The sequence below is a fragment of the Protopterus annectens genome, chromosome 11.part0, assembly GCF_019279795.1.
Source record: "Protopterus annectens isolate FY-2018-M chromosome 11.part0, PAN1.0, whole genome shotgun sequence".
In the NCBI taxonomy this organism is placed as follows: domain Eukaryota; kingdom Metazoa; phylum Chordata; order Ceratodontiformes; family Protopteridae; genus Protopterus; species Protopterus annectens.
In genome coordinates, this window is record NC_056745.1 from 831,025,865 (window position 1) to 831,048,009 (window position 22,145).

Genomic DNA, 22,145 nt, shown 5'->3' on the forward strand with positions numbered 1-22,145 from the left:
ATTGCTGACCATCAGCTGTCACCAGCTTCTCTCCTTGTTCTGTAGGTCTAGCAGACCTGCCTTAGCCTCCTTTGGGCTCTACCTGACCCATGCGCAGGGTGATGAGAAGATAAAGGACACTGCAGCAGCATCATACTGTGGCCCAGGAATGAGTGTGCCCTAAGACATCCCACCACTACCCCCTCCCCCTTGACAGCCTTTTGAGCATTGCTATGGTTGCCTTCAAAGGGTGCATGCATACCTCCCACTTCTACACATACACAACCTCCCAACTAAGTTGTCTGCTACTTGCAGCATGGAGTCCTGTTGGTTCTTCATGCTGTAATTGCAGTGAGCCAGGCTGCTTCTCTTCCCCCAGAAAGGGCAAGCTGGAAAAGGTCGCTCACCACCATCCTTCCCTGTATGATCCCTCCAGCTGCAATTCCAATAACCTGAACAGAATGCTTTCCATTACAGATAATTTATTGGCCATCCTACTGTACTCCATAGTACCAGAATACAAAAGTGACCACCCCTTTCAATCCATCTTGCTGTTTTAAAAATAGTAACTCTCCACTAAACCTTAACTTTTTAAACAGGTAAAACTTAAGTTACCTACTTTCACATCTAACTTCTCTAGTGCACACTGCAGTGTGCGTTTGTTTCATCTTACCTTTAAGCATGCCTGTTACTAGCACTTGCTCTAAAGCCTGCTGGAAAGCACTAGGAAGCCTTAAACTGATACAAGCACTCAACTCTCCTTGCTGATGAGATGAAATTAATCATAGGCACTAAACAGCCTATAATTGCAAAGTACTTTGCTAAGGTATGGGAAAACTGTTCCTGTACTTTACAAACAAAAAAAAAGCACCAAACCAGGCATGTCCAAGGGTCAGCGTCCGGTGATTTCTCCTGTCCACCTGGTGAATCTGGGCATACTGGGGCAATGCAGCAATTCCCTCATTTACACAGACAACCCTCTCCTCCTACCACTCAACACTACAACCTGTGAGAGATGCACTTATATAGCCAAACTGGAAGCAAAGCTCTCTCCACCCAAGATTGTGCTAGACAGGCAAGAGGAGAAGGTTAAAACCCACACTACACCTCAAGCAACACATAGCCCTTCTAAACCCACACCACCAACACCCACATATATCAACACTAAATCCACATACGCGGAGGCCCTTAACTGTAACCTGCCCAAGCAACAAGGACCTCTGAAGCTGAAATGCAAACAAACACCAATCACAACCAAAGTGTCACATAGCTCACAACACCAGTGTGCCACCCAGCAACAGCCCCTAAGGCAAGACAACGTACCTAACACTTTAGTCATAGGTGACTCTATAGTCCGGCACACTGATGTCCCACTCACCAGGTTGAACAAGGAGAAAATTACAGTCAGCTGCCTGTCGGGTGCCAGGATCCGCCACATAACGCATGCACTCAAGTCACTCCACAACAAGTACAAATATGACTCTGTCATTGTCCATGTTGGAGTGAATGACTTGAGACATACCTCCCTGGACTACATGAAAAGAGACATGGAAGAGCTCTCAGATCATGTGGCCCAGGCAGGTATGACCCTAGCCCTGAGTAGCATCCTGCCTTCGCCCAGAATGATCCAAGAAGAACAAATAAAATGAAAAATGCTCACTTTATTAAAACCAAAGCTTTCGGGAATGTCCCTTCTTCAGTGATTAATTAATACGTTTAAAATCAAGCGCATATATATGCGCAGTAAAACACAACCACATGACACAGCCATCCTATAAGAACAGTATAAACACTTAAATCAATTTAGTTAATATACTATCATTAAAAAACGATTATTAGAAGACATCCAGGAAAAATATATAGCAAGCCCATATATTTCCTAAGGGAAGAATTCTTTAGAAAATTCATGTTCAATCAGCATATAACATATACATCAAAATATGAGCATTAAAAATAACATATACATCAGAGTATAAGCATTAAAATTAGAAGTTAGTGATATTGCTTCTGTCTAAACTCTAACATTGGCTTAACAGTTACCATATTATTTAGCCCTGGTGCTGTATCAGCATCAAGCCTTATGATCCATTTATATTCAGATGTATCTAATTTATTATTTATATCACCAAGCCTTAAACTTCTATTTATTACTTCCAAGACTTTAAATTTAAAGTTATGTGATACCCCTTTTTCAATTTTATGTTGCGCCAACGCATTTGAAGCTTAAGTGAGCGTTTTTCATTCTATTTGTTCTTCTTGGATATTCTTCGTATTGAGAATAGAAGGAACTTAGAACCATGGTTGGAATTTGATTTTATACTTGCAGTGAGTTTATCCAACACTGGTTACTCATTTCTGCTTATTTCTTAAACGAATTCCACAATGACACAGCCGGCACAGATTAAGCAGATGGATGCTAAAAGAGACAATAACGCTAAAAAGTCTATACGGGATTTACTGTTGTTATCAGGTAACCCGCTACTATCTCAAGTTATGGGCAATAAAGAATCAAATACAATGTTAGTTCCTGAAATGAATGAACATCTTAATAATTTATTGATTCAACTGGAAAGGAAGGTACAAACCTTTAAAAGGTTTCAGTGGCAACTTAAGTTTTTCGGCCTACCCGGAATTTAACATAGTTCCAAGAGGGCTATGTATACTGAAAATGCCTGCCTACACTAACACATATCCTGAATTGCTGAAAACTTGGCAACAGCTAAACTTAAAGTTAAGTAAAGTATACATGCAGTTGATGAATAACTATTTTTGTCTATAGAGAAAGAACTAACTGAAGAAATAATTAAAATTGAAAATGAACTGATTAGCTCAAGTGATTTCATGTGTATTTCAGATTCTTATCAACTGATGGTAAATAGGATGAATATGCTGGACAATAAGTTACAAACAGTTAAACAACAAAAACTGCAAGGATATATAAATGTCTTCAGACTGGGTCATATTTTCTCTTGGCCGAGGACCCATCCAAATAATAATGTTAGAACTTTTCAGTCAAAAGAGAAAAAGAATAGAATGGATGAACGTTACATGTTTGAAGTTGAAAGTAACCCGGTTAATCATGATGGGCAGGTCTTGACACAGCAGAACTCCAATCGCAAGGACGAGAATGAGGACGGAAGGGCTATGCGTAATGTGATTGGTGAAAGAAGCCATACGCACCGGAGTCAGGCAACAACAGTCGCGCCAGTAACAACGCATTCATTAGTTGAATGCCGACAAGCCTCAAGTGGATCGATGCCGGCATCAAATGATAGAATGAAACAAGCAGAGGTTTTTTTAAACCTATCACAAACAATAGTACCGAATTTACCAGAGAAAATAGATACCAAGAATCGTCCTCAGTCGAGAGGACGTTCTCAACAACGCTTCAGTATGGGCATGGGGAAAAGGAAAAACAACAGCCCGTTACCGAACAACAAACAAGGGCGCAGGTGACTGGTAAGCCAAGCACTTCTGTGATAAATTTATCCAGCCTTAATTTAACCAGCTATATGGAGAGACTTTTAAATAAGGGCTTGCAGTTTATCACGAATAGTAGTGACACCACTGTTGACGCACTGACTGATTTGAAAACTTTCATTAGAAATGTTTGTTTAAAAATGATTTTTAGGGACACACAGGATGCTGTCTCTAATAAATTAAAGAAGAAAAGTACGTACATTCCTAACAATTGTCCAATACTCAGTGCATTTAATGCTATGTGTGAAGCTGATTTAAGGGAACTATATAATGATGTAGCTAAGCAGAGACTGAAAATTAAATCTTATAATATAACGTATGAAGAGCATAAAGCCTAGAGACAGTTGATTAATAATAAAGATATTATTATCAAACAGGCCGATAAGGGGGGAGTGACAGTGATCTTTGACAAAATAAGATATACTGAATTAATGCATCAATTTTTGGATGACAGAAATGTTTTCAGAGAAATTACGCCCGCTGAAGTTAGGAAAATTATCAGTGAGGTGAACATGTTTGTTTATGAAATACAGACACATGGTGATATTACGTTGGAGCTCTTTAATTACTTTTCACTTCCAACCCCAGTAATTCCAGTAATATATGGAATACCTAAACTACATAAATCCCTCACATCACCACCAATGAAACCCATAGTATCTGGGATGGGATGGTCAACAGAACCCCTATCTATCTTTGTTCAAGAAAAGCTGAGCAAATACCTAACTACATGCCCCAGTTATATCAAAGATACAAATGATTTCCTAAAAAAATTGTACCAGTGGTATGATAATAATAGGAACTGTGAATATATTATGGTGACTATGGATATAGCATCATTATTCACAGACATACCAAATAAGTATGGGTTAATGCTATCCGTGAATTTTGTCAGAATTCCAAGATGAAAGGGAGAGAAATTGAGGTTTATAATAGAAGTTGTTTTAGAGAAGAATGTCCTACCTACAAATATCAGGTGTAGCCATGGGCATGGCCATGGCTAACACATACGCTAATATTGTACTAAGCCAATGGGAAAAACAATACATATTTAATGATGTGAATTTATATAAGTACAATATACTCTTTTATCAGAGTTTTGTAGATGACTGTTTCTTATTATGGGAAGGAAATGAACAACAATTGAATGAATTCATGCTTTATTTGAATAATACAACTGATTTTTTAAAGTTCACAATGAATTCATCTAAAATTAAAATGTCTTTTTTGGACGTTGAAAAATATAAGGATTGTAATAATGAACTTGGAACCTGTGTGTATAGAAAAAAATGTACATGTTAATAGATACACGCATGCATGCACGGCATGTATTTGGTGGAATTATTAACAGTCACTTACTAAGAATTAGTAGATTAAATACAGATCAAAGTAAATGTGAGCAACAAATTGATGTATTATGTAATGAGTTTCAAAGTAGAGGGTATAATATGGGATATGTCATGGAAGTAAGAGATAGCATATTGAAAAATAGAAATGCATATGCTTGCCCATACTTTAGCAACTGTACAATTTTGAAAGGAGAAGTAAATAACACACAAACTACACTGAGATATGTTACTACATACAATAACATGACTAAATTTGTTGAATCAATAATTAGAAAGAATTGGCGGGTTTTAATGGCCCAACCTGAGTTATGCAAAATACTGGGACATATACCCAGGTTTGCATATAGAAACATGTATAATTTAAAGAAAAAGCTATGTTATAAAGATTTTGAAGTAAATTTATTGCAGCCAACAATATATAATGTGGGAATATCACCATGTCATGCCTGTAGTTTTTGCGCTGACATTTGTAATCAGAAGTTTTTTGAACAGCCAATAAACAAAATAAGATATGAAATAAAATGTCAGGCAACCTGCAGAACTACAATGGTTGTCTATTTAGCTACTTGCACGCAATGCCCAGGGTTTTATGTGGAAAATGTTCAAGGACATTAAAAGATTGCATTATTGAGCATAAGTCAGAGATGAGAAGAAATATTTCTTCGAATGCATTAGCGCAAATAAAATTGAAAAAGGGATATCACATAACTTTAAATTTAAAGTCTTGGAAGTAATAAATAGAAGTTTAAGGCTTGGTGATATAAATAATAAATTAGAAGCATCTGAATATAAATGGATCATAAGGCTTGATGCTGATAAAGCACCAGGGCTAAATAATATGGTAACTGTTAAGCCAATGTTAGAGTTTAGACAGAAGCAATATCACTAACTTCTAATTTTAATGCTTATACTCTGATGTATATGTTATTTTTAATGCTCATATTTTGATGTATATGTTATATGCTGATTGAATATTAATTTTCTAAAGAATTCTTCCCTTAGGGAAAGATATGGGCTTGCTATATATTTTGCCTGGATGTCTTCTAATAATCGTGTTTTAATGATAGTACATTAACTAAATTGATTTAAGTGTTTATACTGTTCTTATAGGATGGCTGTGTCATGTGGTTGTGTTTTACTGTGCATATATATGCACTTAATTTTAAATGTATTAATTAATCACTGAAGAAGGGACATTCCCGAAAGATTTGGTTTTAATAAAGTGAGCATATTTCATTCTATTCGTTCTTCTTGGATATTCTTCGTATTGAGAATAGAAGGAACTTAGAACTGTGGTTGGAATTTGATTTTATATTCGCCCAGAATTATGCCACAAAATAAGGACAAAATGATTGACTTCAACAATTGGCTAAGCTTCTGGTGTCATTCAAAGGGGATCCAGTATCTGTCTGCCTGGGACGACATGATCGACAGACCATAATACTTTGCCAAAGATGTCACCCCTGTGATTCGGGTTACTGGCTAAGGCTCTTGCCTTCCCTATAGTGCCTTTTTTAGGCAAAGTTCAAAGGACAAAACTACCACCGTAACAGGTGCAAGCATGCAAAATCTGAAGGTAATGCTACTCAATGCTAGAAGTCTAAACCTCAAAATGCACTCTCTCAAGGCACTCCTAAAAATGGAGAACATAGATATCTGTGGAGTAACTGAGACCTGGTTCAAGGCTCCAGAGAGCACCCCTGCAATACCAGGCTACAACTCTTACCACACTTTTCGGCCACCAAACCAGGACCGAAACACTAAAGGTGGAGGAATGTCCATATTCACCAAGGATATTCACACCACCAGGCTAGTTGCCCAACACAATGCATATGAAATTCTCCAGGTGCAACTAACGCTAGGTAAGACTGCAATCCAAACTGTAGCTTGCTACAGATCCCCCAACATGCCCCAAGATTCTCACTACACTTTTCTAATCATACTGGAAAATATTAAGATAGAACCAAACACCCTAAAACTGGGTGATTTTAACTACCCTGCCATTAACTGGGAAAACTACTCTTGTTCCAACACCTTTGCCCAACAGTTCTTGGAATTCATAAATTCTAATGCCCTGGATCAGCTAATCCATAGTCCCACCAGGGGCTCCAATATCCTAGACCTGGTCATTACCAACATGGGAAATCGATGCTCTACACCTATGGTCACCCCCTCATTAGTCAGGTCTGACCATAAGCTAATCACCCTTAACATCCACATCCCACCCCCTACCCCCCAGTAAGGAAACCTCCATAAAAAACGTCTCCAAAGCCAACTTCATGCTACTCATGTCAGAAGTGACAAACTTCATGACACCCATGCAGACGGGAACTGAAAGTTCGACTGCTGAATCCTACAATGAGGCACTGTACGAGCACATCCACTCATGCATGAATCGTGCCATCCCAAATAGAACCAAGATGCTCTCCTCCAAAAAAAGGAAGCCAATCTGGTGGTCCCCTGCCATAAACAAACTTTACAACAAAAGGAAGAAACTGTTGCAGAAGAGAGGAAAATCCCAGGATGCAAAAAACTCCCTTACCAGCCTCAGTAAGAAACTGAGATCCCTCATAAAATCCTCCAAAGCTAGTTACGAAAATAAAATTGCCAAAGATTGCAAAGACAACCACAAGGCATTCTATAACTATGTCAAGAATCTAAATGGCAATGCTCAGATCTGCTCTGAGCTAAAACAGAATGGCATTAAATATACTGATCCCAAGGATATTGCCAATATCCTGGCAGATCGATTCAGTGCCAACTTCACCCCCTCTCACCCCCTAAACTGCCCATCTCAATACTGGAAGATTGCCAAATTCCGGTAATAACGGCCACACAGGTAAAAAATGCACTCTCCAAAGCTAAGAATACAGCATCCATGTGACCAGATGACATCCTGGGCTGTGTACTACATGAACTACAATATGAACTGGCACCTCACCTAAGTGTCATGTTTAATCATAGCCTCACCTCAGGTTTCGTGCCCACTGAGTGGCGCAGAGCTACAGTTATCCCACTCCACAAGGGGGGATCCACCTTGGATCCCAGAAACTACTGTCCCATCAGTCTGACGAGCCTTATCTGCAAGGCCATGGAGTGTATTATCATGGAACGTATAAACAAAGACATTGGCAACCTTCAAACACTGGTCCCCACCCAGTTTGGGTTCATGAAGGGCCGATCTTGTCTCCTGAACCTGATTGACTTCTTTGAATCAGTCTCCAGAGCCATGGACAAGGGTAAGGTGGTCCACACAGCCTATATAGACCTCGCCAAGGCCTTTGACAACATCCCCCCCTCTGGAATCATAGATAAACTTACTAAGCTGGGCATTAATCCCTACGTCATCCAATGGGTTGCCAACTGGCTTACTGACAGAACCCACACTGTAAAAGTAGCCGACTCCAAATCCAGCTCCAGACAAGTGACAAGTGGAGTACCTCAGGGTTCAGTCCTGGGACCGCTCTTGTTTGGCATCTATTTCTCTGAAGTACAGGCCAACACTAAGGGACTCTGACTAACAAAGTTCGCAGATGACTGCAAACTGGAAGCCATTACTGAATCCCCAAATTATGTGGATACTCTACAAAAGGGCCTTATAGAAACAGATGCTTGGTGCCAGAGCCATGGGCTCAAGCTCAATGCCAAGAAATGTATAGTTATCCCCTTTGGGGGAAAAAACATGTGCCTGTGAATTACCACATAGGTGGCAGTACACTAAACACTGAAAGTGTGATAAGAAACTTAGGGACACAGGTGGACAGTGTTCTCACCTTTGATAACCACATCGCCACAACAGTCAGGAAATCCTTCTATGTGGCACACCTCACCACTAAGGGCTTTTCATCCAGAAAAAAGGAGGTCATTGTCCCACTGTACTCATCCCTCATTAGACCCATTGTAGAATACAATGCCCCATTTGGTATGTACCTCTCAAGACATCTGCAACAACTGGAAAGGTTGCAGAAATACCTCACTAAAAGAATCACAGGCCTAAAGCAGATGCAATATGCTGACCGCCTTAAAAAACTCCAGCTATACTCTGTTGCACATTGTCTACTCAGAGGCGATCTCTGCTTAACATAAAAGGCCATGTCAAACCCAGAGCTGTTGGACATGCTACACTTAAAGAAATACCAATCCTTCAGAGCCACACGCTCCAGGGATCTAAACCTTGTCATCACAATAAACAAAACATGCTGGAGGGATAGGTTCCTGACCCAGAGACTCCCCAGACTCTGGAATAGACTGGCCATACATGTCAAGCAGAGTGCCTCTTTGGCCCTCTTCAAAAGGAACCTTGATGACTGGATGGGATAAAGGAAATTCACCCCGGAGATCACATCAGTCACCCTGCTAGACAGGGGTCCAGGGAAGTAAATAGTGTGGGAAAAAATAGCCAGGGAATTGTTATGGCTAGGCTTGTATAGGCCCTAGGGCCTATGAACCTATAAAGTTGTGTGTCAGAGTAAGCTCTATAAGGTGCCTAACTACATTCAATATGGTACAATGATCTGTTTTCACCTGTAGGTTCTTAAGACAATTGACAATGACATCCTTGACATGGATGTTTGTTTAAAGTGATGTCACATTCATGGTGGCTAACATAAAATTACAGAGTAGCTTTTGATAACTGGAAAGAATGTAAAGAAAAAAAAGAGTGATGTCTTGAACATAGCCATTCCTTTCTAACTAGTAGTTTCAAAATTTTCTTCACAACTTCAGATATCCCTTCTGTCAGAGTTCCTTTGCATGACACTATGGGGCACTTTGGGTTACCCAACTTATGGATTTTTGGCAGCCTATTATTCTGATCCTAAAAAGCATTAGTTCTTCTGTGTATAGTAATGCTGGATCACCAGGCATCAGTCCATAACAGGTGTCATCATAAAGCCACCTGTTGACTTCAGCAGCATAATCATTATGGTTCAAGATGACAACTACAGACCAATGTCTGCAGTTTTCTGATGACTTTCTGGCTGGATTTCAAATACATTATTGCCATTCCCTTTGAGGGGAGAAGGCAGAAGCAGAATGGGTTTATCTGTGCATATTCAGGATGTGGCAATTCCCACTCTACCAAAGACTATTGACAGTTACACAAATGTGGGATACAGCCGCTTGAATAAGGGATGGTGAAAGATTCCTTAACAGTTTCTGGTAATTCACATCGTACACACCTTCTCAATTATAAAAAAATAAATTCCTAGGCCTCAGTCTTTGAAAGCATTCCACAAAACCATATTCTGTTAAGTGGTTTAGTGGGGTCTATATTAGAACATCGAAGTTTCAAAACTTCAAATGTTCTAATATCAAACCCTATTCAGGGAAAGCTGAAAACATCGAACATACAGAACAGCGATTTTTTTCCTAGGGAAAAAATGTGCTATTCCAAAACACATACACACAACACAAGCACACCAAACAAACGGCAATCCACACACATACACCTAAAATCTTACACCTGACCCTACACTAAACTATACACACACCACTAACTATCCACTTATCTTAACCCAAACTCTAACCCTAAGGTATGTCCCTATCGCACACTCACCTCACACGCTCTCTAACCCTAACTCACCTACCCCGCCCTAACCCTCACGTCCACACAACTGCACACTTGCCTGACCCGCTCCCTAACCCTAACTCACCTAACTCGCCCTCACATCCACACAATCGCACACATACCTAACCCGCACCCTAACCCACCCTTACCCACACGTCCACACAATTTCACACATACCTAACCTGCACCCTAACCCTAACCAACCTAACCCGCACTCAATCGCACACTTACCTGAACCTGACCCATAACTTTCCACCACAGCGCTGAAAATATCGAAGCAACAGAAAAGGACAACCAAATTCTTTCCCTAAGAAAAAATTTGGTTTTCTGTTGCTTCAATATTTTCAGCTTTCGCTGACTACGGTTCAACATTAGAACATTCTAAATTTTGAAACTTCGATGTTCTAATATAGACCCGGTTTAGTGAGGCAAAACATAAGGCCTCTAGAAAGCACTGATAATTCACTAAGTCAGTGTGTAATGGAGGTGTCTAGCTGTTCTGAGTTCTTACTATATGGTGCTGTAACCTCTAAGTCTACTCCTGACTGTCAAAAAAGTGAATACTCTGTATTTACCACAAAGGCAGATCTTCATGATCCACATCCACTGACATCAACTGAAGAGTGCTCACCATAGGTGACTTCAGTTCAGTATCTCAGGAAATCTCAAAAACTGAAGCTCCTCTTATTCCCATAATTCTGGTTTCATCCCTCTCTTCTCAAAATCAAGTTTGATGGGTGATTTATTTGTTATCCTTTAGATCAGGAGTGTCCAACCCACGGCCCGCAGGCCGCATGCGGCCCTCAGAGCTCTTCTATGCGGCCTGCGACCCTTACATTTAAATTTAATTTTAATTTAACTTTTTTTCCGTGTGTTTACACGTCCACAGATTTTTGCTGTTCTGCGCATGCGCCAACTTTCTTTTTTTCACGTTTTTTTCATACCAGCGTCTTTCCGCTGGTATGCGCATGCGCGAAAACACCGTTCGGGCATTTTTTATACTGGATTAAGAAAAGCTGAAGCGAGATCGTGGAGAGAGGAGATAACATGTACGATATATGAAGAACAGAAGAAAGAGATGACTAGCAATGCAGAAATGAAGGTATTGTACTAGCAATTTGGCTCTATCAGTAAACCAAATCAGTGTCATAGATAGGATAGAGAGAGGTTCTAAGAAGCTTTTTAGGAACTTATAAACTTAAAGGACAACTATGACCTTACAGAAAATTTACACACAAAATGCTTACAAAATGATTGTTACACCGATCTGTATAAAACGCATTCTGAGTGTAATAGACAGAGGTTATTATATCTGTTTTTCATCACATATTCCATACTTGCACACACGCATGTACATGCATGCACACACACACACACACACACACACACACACACACACCAAGATGGTTGACCACATTAACTTTTCAAGGTTAAAATTCAAGGGGAAGTTTTGGGCCTGTTCTGTTTTAAGGACTAATGTAATGGGGCAATAATTGAAATGATATACCAAACTGTCAGTTTGGTTAAACAGTTTATTAATTAACATATTTATAAATTACTGACAAATCTGTTCAAAGCAAGTGTTAAACTATGTTGTAAAATCACAGCAATTTGGAAAGTACCCAGTAATGGAGTGGCGTATGCCTTGATGTAGTAATGTAAGTATGCAAACAGCAGTCTCTTTGCAGAGTCTGCATGTTCATACAGCTAAATTCACATTCCAGGGTCAGTACCATCTTTGCAGCTGAAGCTATAGTCTGGTAAGGAGCGGGAAGTAGTGACCAGAGTTTATTATTTCGTTGTGTACACACCAACTACACTACAACATAGCAAAAGGTAAGTTAAGTATTTTGACACTGTGTCTGCTCCCTTAGTTTACAAATGCTTCAGAATGTTGTACTATTCAGCTCAGGTTATTCACACATTTGAACATAGACACTGACAGGCTTCAAACAAAGGCTTCTTTATGCCTGTTTCTGTATGTACGTGTTAGGGCTACTGTAACAGTATTGCAAACAGAGGTGTTAATGGAAGAAAGCATATGAATCATTAGTCATTTAGAAATAAGTTAATTTACTGCACCTTCAGGAAAAGTGAAAGTTGTCTGCTGGACTTTGAAGAATTTGCCTAGCTGTTAAGTAACCGGTTTATCTGTGTATTAAAAGTAACCAGTTTATCTGTGTATTAAATTAGCATTACTACAGTGTTACCACAATGGCTTTGCATAAATGTTTCACAAGGGAACGAAGGTTGAGCCTTGTAAAAACTTTTTGTTAACACATTTAGGTTGGGATACAATTGTTATTCATGCTAATGGGTGGGTTCTGTTCCTAGAGTGCTATAGTAACAGCCATGGACAGATTGCTTAAATAAGAAGCTAGAACAGGGAAAACATGCTGTGCTTTTTAGTTTGCACATCAGTGTTGTTAGAAATGAACACTTTCTGTATGGGTGCTTTCATTCAAGGGTAAACCATGATGCACTGGCTAGGCATAATGAGTAATATCTTTCCAAGAAATAGCAGTGTTTGACATATCTGAGTGAAATTAAATGACAATGTTGTGCAAAGAGGCACTGGTCTCATACTTGTGCATATTCCAATGATAGAAAATATCTAAGAACAAACATTGTATCCATCACTTTCAAAAATTAGATTCTTGGTATGAGCAAGGAATTAAGAATTGCTTTGAAATGGACTGAAGAAAAGTATTATGCACCCTGTAGTAGTAAGTAATAGCACTGTGATAATGCTGTGAGTCCTGAAGTGTTTAGTTTTTAGATGAGTCTTCTTCTTCTTCTTTCGGCTTTTCCCGGTTAGGGGTCGCCACAGCGGATCACCTTGTCCGCACATTGAATGGCAGTGGAGTTTTACGGTGTCGAGTTGCCAGCCCGGCACCCAACCTTCCACAGAAGGCACACTCACACACACACACCTAGGGCCAATTTAGAGTGTCCAATCCACCTGCAGCATGTCTTTGGGATGGGAGGAAACCGAGCACCCGGAGGAAACCCACGCGACCACAGGAGGACATGCAGACTAAGACAGAAGGCACCCCAGCCGAGGATCGAACCGGAGAACCTCTTGCTGTGAGGCGGCAATGCTAACCACTGCACCACCGTGGCCGCCCATTAGTTTTTAGATGAGTAACTCATCCAAAGATTTGTCACTGGGTCTGAAGTTTTTTATAAACTTGAATTCATGGTTCGGGTAAGTGCTGGTATTAACTGTGATCTTATGCTGTCATACTACTAGCATACATTTTTATATAGCTATAGAACTGGTAACCTCTGTGAAATCATTGACACATATATTGATGGCACTGTATTTAATAAGTCACAAAATATGCCACTGGGGCTCTGATTTAAGCAATGTACTGAGTTGAGGGGTGGACAGACCTTACAACATTAAGAGGTGTCATGTATATGATTTATTTTCTGGTATACTACATCAGCCAGTGCTTCCTGTGCAGTATTTTGGACTGGTGGTGAAGGTCTTCACTGTCTACCAACAGAAAATACAATTACAACACCTACAAAAAACTTGAAAGTTGCATAAACAGATGGCTGGGATGGGGCCCGCTTAAAAGCGAGGCATGCTCCTCAAAATGTATGACATGAGGCTTGATTACTGCTGCAGTACTTTCCATAGAGTGGCATTTAGCTGCAAACCAGTTTCATGGTCAGTGCACCCTGTTACCACCTACCTGCTTATTTATTGTTCAAATTCACCTACAATGCAGCCACACTAGTCTGTTTTGCTCTTCAGTTAATGTGAGACTTTTTTTTTTTTTTTTTTTGGTCCTCACTTGCCGTTTGCCCCCAGACCATTTATGTTGACTCAATGCGGCCCTTGCAACTGAAAAGGTTGGACACCCCTGCTTTAGATCATTAAGCAAACAGCCAGACAATCTAACATCAGACATTGTTAATATACAGTCTCCTACAGGCTTCAGCTTCATTTGCTGTCGACTAAGTCAATATGGAGAGGGCAAGACTGAATAGAGGAGGGTATGCTGAACTGAACAGATATGAATAATGAAGGTCTGTCATTATGGTAAGTACATAATTTTCATACAGTACATGATCCAGTCTGTCCACTTCAACTAATGGGACTACGTCCCCTGCTATACAACTTGCATGGCATCATGATAGAATACCAGAGAGGATGGTGTTGCCAAAGGAGGACCTGGACCCCAAGATCACACCCAGCTTGTAGTGTCTTGCAAAAATATACAGTGAACCCATGTCATAGCATCACACATGTCATCTATCCACTGATAAATTCTTAAACCTGACTGAAGATCTAGCTGTAGATCAGGTCGCATGAGACCTGGGTTTACCAGGAATTACCTTACTGCTAGAATATTAACATTAAACAATGCAGTCAAAGAGACACCTGAAAGGGGTAATCTTGGAAATGTTCTGCCCCATTCTGTTAGAAACCAAAGACAAAAAGATGGTCATCTTATTTTAAGTCACATGTTCTATGCAAAATCACAGCTGTCTATGACCAGCAAGGCATTGCAACTTATATTCTTCTCTAACAGGGAATTCTGGAAAAAAGTTAACAGCTTTATCATAATTTCATAGGTTCATGGGTATATACTAAGCTAATGACCACTAGGACCCTTAAAAGCCTAGCTGTGTACCCCAAATGTGACACACAAATTTGATTTATATTTGATTTATAGGGGGTGATTTACTGATTGCCTTTGTCCATCACAGAAGACATATGGGCCAGACAAGGGGTGAATTTCTGACTACCCATCCATTGGTCCAAGTTGCTCTTAAATAGGGACAGGGAGGAACTCTGCTTCACATGGATGGGGAGCCTGTCCCAGAGAATGAGAATTCTCTGACAAACATATACGTCTCACCAAAAGTGTCTTACTTATGTTGCAAACAAAATTTAGATATTTCAGTTCAGTAGTTCTGATACTGTTTGTTTTGCGGATGTGCAAACGATTCATCACAACAGGGTTCAGGGAGGCCTTACATGTCAGGCAAAGGTCACCTCTCAGAAGCCTGTATGAAGTAAAGAGACAATGCTTTGAGGCAACCACTGTAGAACACTGTGTTTAATCCCTGTATTCTTTTTTGAAAGGAACCTTTGTGGATGTTCCAGTTGTTGCATGCGTCTGGTCACGTACATACAGAAGGGGGAATTATACCGTGTAATGGGCCTGATGAGGGCTGAGTATGGTGGTATGATAATCTATCTGGACCATGCCATTTATTATAAGTTGAATGACACTAAAAACTACTTAGAGAAACAAAAAAACGCTGATATGAAAACAGGCCAAAAGCTCACTCTATGACTGACAAAGACAAGCCGATTTATTTAAGCGCTTTTCGTCTCTCACAATTGAGGGACTTCTTCAGATAAAATTCCAGTTCATACACTCAGTGGTAGTGCTGCGGTAGCGTTGTCGCCTCACAGTTAGACGTTGCCTGTTCGATTCTCAGTTACAGCGTCTTCTGTGTGGTGACATGTGTGAACGGGTGTTCCTTCGTTGAAGGTTGTGCGTTAGGCCCGGCAAGCCAGCACGTAAAACTCTACTGCCAATCATTAGCAGACTGGAGTTCCGCTGTGGCGACCCCTAACCGGGAAAAGCCGAAAGATACAAACAAACAAACATTCAATTTAAATAGTCAACTAATGAAGTCATGTGATCACCAAAACCAATAAAACCTTAATAATTACAAGCTTTCTCATTAATGTTTCATTCATTTTTTTTTTTACTATTATGAACTAGTTCCCTTAGAAATCTTCTTTGCTAAAACTTTATTAATAAAATGTATATTGTGTATTCTCTAACCATATCAATAAATTCATTGATTTTTTAGTTCTATAAAACACTTCTTATATACTTATAAAACACATGTATTAATATAACTAAAACCTATTAACTATTAGGAATGCAAATTCACAGAGTGAGTAAATACATATATACACGTATAATTACATATTCATACCAAATGAGAATACCAAATTTGGAGGGAAACCTTCTAGCTTATCAGTGGGAGTGGTAAGCATTAGGTAGCCTATCTACCACAAGAGGAGTGGTTCTGGCCCAGAAATTGTAGCTACTGGCCATTTGGGCAGTTTTTCCCATCTCTTTCAACTTTCTGGTTTAAAAGCCGCACTTGCGCTTGTTTCCCACCTTTCCTGTTACTAGCCTAGTTCAGATACAGAGTTGCTGTATCCAGGACTGTTGGTAAGCTTCTGAGCCCCGCAAGCCTTTCTGTGTTGCAGGGAAGCCTTCTAGCTTATCAGTGGGAGTGGTAAGCACTAGGTAGCCTATCTACCACAAAAGGAGTGGTTCTGGCCCAGAAATTGTAGATTTTTGGCCGTTTGGGCAGTTTTTTTCCCCATCTCTCTCAACTTTCTGGTTTTAAAGCCAGTGTTTGTGCTTGATCCCCACCTTTCTCGTAACTAGTCTAGTCCAGGTACAGATTTGCTGTATCCAGGACTGCCTGTAAGCTTCTGAGCCCCCCAAGCCCTTGAGTTGGAGTGCAGCCTTCTAGCTTATCAGTGGGAGTGGTAAGTACTAGGTAGCCTGTCTACCACAAGAGGAGTGGTTCTTGGCCCAGGAATTGTAGTTTATCGACCATTCAGGAAGTTGTCCATCTCTTTCAACTTTCTGGTTTAAAAGACCACATTTGCGCTTGTTTCCCATCTTTCCTGTAACTAACCTACTGGAAATCACTAGAATGCCTTAAACTGATATAAGCCTTCTAGCTTAAAAGAGAGACTTTGGAGTGATTGAGTATCAGTTTTCTGTATTTTCTTGCTGTACTTAACTGTTTTCCGCCTTAACACTAATTTTCCAGCACTTATTGTGATTTAAAAGCTTGTTTTTTTTCACATATTGTACTTATTTGACTGCCTGCACTTTTAAAAAGTTGTTTTTGTTTAAATAAATTGTTTAACTGTTGTAGGCTACACACTAAAGTGTGATAGCCTTTTCTGATCACTTGTAGTCGTTTAAAGCTGTTTTAAGTGTACTTTTTACTGTTTTTGCCTTATCTTTTCAAAATAAATAAATAAATGTCTTGTTTCCCGCCTTTCTAAGCTAGTACAGTCCAGTTTTCAGGCTAGTGCTGAATTCAGGGCTGTGTTACAAGTTTCTGAGTTGGTCATACCTTACTTGGATAGAGGGAAGTTTCTCTGTTCACCTGTGAGAGAGGGGAACTTTGAGCAGCCATCTGTCCCTGGAGGAGTAGTTCCAGCCCAGAAGTTAATAGTTTAAAAAACGCGTTGCATGGTTTTGTGCGATGGGCAGCACCGGTTAGCTAGGGTTAAATTATTCCTGGCTCCACTACGTCTCCTCTACAGTTTTTCACTTGAAATTAGTCTAACTCTCAACCTAAGCACTCAAAAAGCATCCTACAGTCCAGCACTTGCTCAGACCTAATAGCAAGCACTAATATACCCAGACACTTGACTGCCCAGTAGGGCAAGGCTCTTTATCCACCCCTCACCAACCAAACGACTAAGCAGCTCACCCTACTATTCAGGCATGACCAAAGGGCAACTTCAGGTGTACTCTCCAGTCCAGCTGGTGAATCTGGGTATCCTGAGGCAATGTTACAACTGCCTCATGTACACAGACAGCCCTCTCCTCCTACCACAAAACACTAACACATGTGAGAGATGCAATTATACAGCCAAACTGGAGGATAAGGTATCTCCACCCAAGACTGGAACAGACAGTCATGAGAAGAAGGTTAACACTTTCACCACACCTCCAGCCTCACATTGACCTACTAAACCTGCACTGGCAAAAGATACACAAATACACAAAATCATACTTGGAGGCTCTAAATAAAAACCTGCAAAAGCATCACAGAGCTCCAAAGCATACACCCACAAAACCTCTACCTCCCGTCACAAACCAGACAACACATAAAACACAAAATCAATGTGCCGCACAATCACCGCCCTTAAGTCAAAATAACATACTAACACACTAGTAATAGGTGACTCAATAGTCAGGCACACTGACGCCCCACTCACTAGGCTGAACAAGGAGAAGGTTACTGTTAGCTGCCTGTCGGGAGCCAGAAACCGCCACATAACACAAGCACTCAGGTAATTCCAGAACAAGTACAAATATGACTCTGTCATTGTTCATGCTGGCGTGAACGACCTGAGCCATACCTCCCTGCACTACATGAAAAGAGACATGGAAGAGCTTTCTGATCATGTAGCCCAGGCGTGTATGACCCTGACCCCGAGTAGCATCCTGCCCTCACCAAGAATGATACCTCAGTATAAAGAAAAAATTATCAATTTCAACAATTGACTAAGCTTCTGGTGTCATTCAAAGGGGATCCAGCGTCTGTCAGCCTGAGATGACATGCTCGACAAGCCGAGTTGCTTTGCAAGAGACGGTTTGCACCTGTCACCCCTTGGCTTTCAAATACTGGCCAAGGCTCTTGCTGCCCCCATAGTGCCTTTTTTAGCCAAGGCTCAAAATTCAAACCCACCTCCATAAACAGCACAAGTAAAAAACTGAGGGTTATGCTACTCATCGCCAGGAGTTTAAATCTCAAAATGCATGCGCTCGAAGCACTCCTAAGTATGGAGAATGTCGACATCTGTGCAGTAACTGAAACCTGGTTCAAGGCTCGAGAGAGCACTCCAGCACTACTGGGCTACAACTCATACCACAGATTTCGGCCACAGAAAATGGACCGAAACACAAAAGGAGGGGGAGTATCCATATTCATCAAGGATACCCACACCTCCAGGTTAGTGACGCAGCATGATACCTCTGAGATTATCCATGTGCAACTAACATCGGGCAAATCTGCAATGCAAATTGTGGCCTGCTACAGATCACCCTCCATGACCCAGGACCACCACTCCGCCTTTCTGGAGACACTGGAAAACATGAAGGTCCTACCGAACACCCTGATCTTGGGAGATTTCAATTACCCTACCATTAACTGGGAAAACTACTTGAGTACAAACTCCCAAGCTCAGCATTTCCTGGAATTTATCAACTCAAATGCCCTGGATCAGCTGGTAAACTCCCCTACCAGAGGCCACAACATATTGGACCTGGTCATCACCAACATGGGCGACAGGTGCTCAGTACCGGAGGTCAACTCGTCACTGGTTAGATCAGACCATAAACTAATCACCCTGGAAGTCCACACACTACCACTACCCCCAACCAAGGAAAAGTACAGTTTTGTACCTACCATAAATGTAGATGTTCGAGTGCTAATACAGCTGCAGTCATAACAGATGGGTTCTCCTGCCGTCAGGGGGGTCCTCGGTCGGCCGAATTCCAAAGTCTAGGTCCGGCGTCGGTTGTTGTCACTTTCTTTCCTGACGGACAGGGTATATAAGACACAGCGCCATTTTCTTCAGTCTTTCTTGCCCCAGATGTCAGGTGCCCCCAGAAGGAAGGCAAAATATATATATATAAATTATATATAATCAAAAATCAGTAGTTTCCAGCAAATACACCATAGAGGATAACCCAATCTGGTTGTAAGATGAGGAGTTAGCCACTATGTCTGTACCCAGAGGGGAAGGAGGGAGGGACTGCAGCTGTATTAGCACTCAAACATCTACATTTATGGTAGGTACAAAACTGTACTATGTTCATCGTGCATACAGCTGCAGTCATAACAGATGGGTAGAATCCCAAAGCTACGCACAGGGTGGTAGGCACTAGGTGGAACTGGGAGGAGCCAGAATGCCCTGCAACACAGCAGTAGCAAAGCCTGCTCTAGTTTTGGAGTATAAAGGTAGGTGGCAGTGTTTAGTGAAGGTATGCACAGAACTCCAAGTGGCTGCCTCCAAAATATCTTTAATCCGGATTAAATATACCTCTTAGTGACTGGCGTGATTTGTTGGAGTTTCATTTTCCTTTTTTTACAAGTTTTGTTTTTTTCCTTCGTTTTCCAAAATATCTTTGGTAGGGACTCCTCTAAGGAAGGCTGCAGAGGTAGCTTTGGCCCTTGTGGAGTGGGATCTGATGCCTGTAGGTACAGATTTGCCATGAAAGGAGTAACAAAACCGTATGCAGTGGCCTATCCATTTTGAAATTGTCTGTTTGGAAATTGGCTTCCCTTGAGCTCCTACAGCAAGAGTTGTTCTGATTTCCTGAAAGGCTTTGTTCTGTCCAAATAGTAACGTAGCTGTCTATGGATGTCTAAGGAATGTAGCAGCCTTTCCCCTTTGTTTTGAGGATTGGGGTAAAAGGTAGGTAAGTCTATGGCCTGCTTTAAAGCTACCCTGGATACTACCTTAGGCATAAATGACGGGTTGGTTCGTAGGGAAACCCTGTCCTGATAGAAGATGAGAAAGGGCTGCACAGCCATGAGGGCTTCTGAGGTAATAGCCAGAAGGAAAGCTGTTTTCCAGGACAAATATTGCAAATCTGTTGAGGCAGCTGGTTCAAAGGGAGGCAATGTTAATTTTTCTAGAATGTAATTAAGATCACAGGCTGGTATTGATCAATGTTGTATTCTGCAGAAATAGCTGAGGCATGGATTTTGATTCATTCCAAGCACAAAACGTGTCCATTTTTTTCTAGTAGATGGCCTTCTGGCCTCCAAAATAACATCCTGCACCTCCTGAGAGTAGGGTCTGTTGTGGTGTTAAGGAATTTTCATGCAGCCAGATTGGGTGTTTTCAGCTGACTGTGAAGAGTTTTGTAGCTGTGCTGAGTCAGGAGAAGAGGCATTAGAGGTAGGGTCCAGGAGGAGAATGTGTTAGACTCTCAGGAGTGGGTACCAGTGTTGTCTTGGCCAGTCTGGAGCAATCAGTATCATCTTTGGTCTGTCTGCTCTTGCTTTCAACAGCACCTTGGGCAGTAGAGGCAAAGGTGGGAAGGCGAAACTGTCCTTGCTGCCCAACTGAAGGAAAGGGCGCCCACTCTTCAGGCCTTTGGATGAAATGTCCTTGAGCAGAATTTTGCCAATTGATGATTCTTGTGGGAGGCAAAGAGATCTATGTCTGGCCTTCCCACGCTTGGATTATTTTGTAAACACTTGAGGATGCAACTTCCATTCGTGCAGGTCTGTCATATTTCTGCTTAGATTGTCTGGCAGGTACCCCAGAGCCATGTTCCAAAGTGACATGGCCAGCCTGCCACAGGGGGTGAATGTGTTCCTCCTTGTTTGTTTATGTACCACATTACTGTGGTGGTGTCTGTTCTTATCAATAATTGCCCTGGATGCAGGAGGTCCTTGAAAGCTGTAATTGCATTTATCACTGCTAGCATTTCCTTTTGATTGATGTGAAAGGTGCTTTTTCCTTTGGACCCATTTGCCTGAATGCACCTGTCTGTCATGTGTGCCCAGGCATAGTCTGAGGCGCCTGTTGTGATGACTTGATTTGCTTGAGGCTTGCAGAATGGTAGACCTGTGTTTGCTTGGCATGCTTAGCTCACTAATTAAATTCTGCCTTAAGCATGTGCAATAGTGTAAGTATGTTTCCAAACTGGCTGTGTTGAGACAATAGGTTTTTTAGGCACCATTGAAGTTTCCTCATATGCAACTTTTCACATGTGATTAGAAGAATGCAAGATGCCATGAAGCCCACAGCCTGCAGGATTTCCTTGCAGTTAGCCTGGTACAAATTGCTAGCATCTTGAAGTACTGAGTTAGTGTTGCCCCTTTTTGGCGTAGCCAAGGCCATTAGTGTCTCTTTGTGTCCAGGTTGGCACCCAGGAAAATTATTTTCTGAGATGGTGTTAGCCTGGATTTCTCTTGTTGACTGTTATCCCCAGAGAATGCAATAC

The 22,145-nt window shown here is 41.1% G+C and overlaps 1 protein-coding gene across 2 annotated transcripts in view; it reads right to left on the minus strand.

The window, feature by feature from the left end:
- Positions 1 to 22,145, minus strand: part of DERA (deoxyribose-phosphate aldolase) — an 828,148-nt gene that overhangs the window by 716,930 nt on the left and 89,073 nt on the right. The gene's annotated exons all lie outside the window — the stretch shown is intronic.